The following is a 1468-nucleotide window of genomic DNA, read 5'->3' on the forward strand; positions in this document are numbered from 1 at the left end:
CAATCAAATTATTCTACTACTTTGGTCAATTGTTGAGCAAATTACCATCACACCATGTACCACAATGCTCATCAACCCCTCTTGCTGTGGTCTTCCTCATTACCAGTAGTCTCATAAGTACAGACATTTTAAAAAACCACAGAGCTGGGGCAATAGCTCGGCAGTTTAAGTGCCTTCCTGGCAAGCACAAGGCCTCAGGTTTGATCCTCAGTACCACATGCTGTGCTGAAACCAGGTGTGATGGAGTATACCTGTAATCCCAGCGCTGGAGAGGCTGAGACAGGAGGATCACCCCACATCTGAACTATGTAATGAGACCCTGTATCTAGTTTTTTAAAAATGCATGGCAGGACTCAATTATCTTCACAATCCATAACATGCTTGCATTAAAATTTTTATCTTATTGCCTAACTAAGAATGCTAAAATTATACCATAGAAAGGATTATGGACAAGTTTTCAGCAGGTCTCTCCATTCATTATATGGTTATTTTGCAGTGGTACCAAAAAAGTGAATTCACAGGATGCTGTAAAATAGTAGTTCAAGCCATGCAACAAACCCACAACCCCAGTGACAGGCAACAATAAACACACATTTTGCTTACACATCTGCAAGGCAGCTGGGTTTCACCTGCTCTTGGGTGGATTCCACTCAGCCACATTCCTTCCCCACCTACTTTATCTGCCTTGAACCTATGGACCAGCTAGGGCATGTTGTCATGGAAATGACAAAAATGGAACCACCTTAGGCCCCTTAGGATCTAAGTTTGGAAACAGCAAACTCTCACTTCCAAAAGCAAGCCATATACTCAGACCCAAAGTGAAGAGGCTGGGAAGCGTATCTCACCTACAGAAGAAATGCTGCAAAGTCACACGGTAACAGGCCAGCAAATAGCAAAGGGTGAAGAATTGGGGCTAACAAGTCCATCAACCACTTATGATCAGAAAGCATCAGCTATTTTCGGGTGCCAGGAGATCTTTGTCTAAGGAAATGATATTTGGGATAAAAAGCGGGGGCGAGAAGGAAGCGAGTGTTAACCAAGTGAAGTGGGAGGAACAGCGCTCTTTAACAGATGCACAGCACCTGCCACTGTCCTCATGCATGAGGAGGAGGGAGCATCACCGAAGCCAGCGAGGCACACGAGAGGAAGCTGGAGAGCTGCGAGGCGCTGGAGGGGTAGGGATCCGCAGGCCGTGCCAAGGAGCTTTTTGCCTTTATCAGTATCAGGAAATCACAGAGCTTGGATGTGAAAAATGTTTCAGCTCCAAATAACAGAAACACCAATTCAGAATAACTTAGACAATAAAAATATAGTGTATTATGTTACTAGAACAAAAGTGGAGCCATTCCTAGAAGGTAATTCAGTGATTCCGGACACCACCAAGGAAAATCCAGCTCTCCAACTTCACATTAGACCCTGCGGTAGATCTGTGCTATCTTTCCATTGACTTCCCTAGTTTCTTTCTTTT

Source organism: Octodon degus, unplaced genomic scaffold (genome assembly GCF_000260255.1).
Source record: "Octodon degus isolate 3935 unplaced genomic scaffold, OctDeg1.0 scaffold00060, whole genome shotgun sequence".
Taxonomy (NCBI): domain Eukaryota; kingdom Metazoa; phylum Chordata; class Mammalia; order Rodentia; family Octodontidae; genus Octodon; species Octodon degus.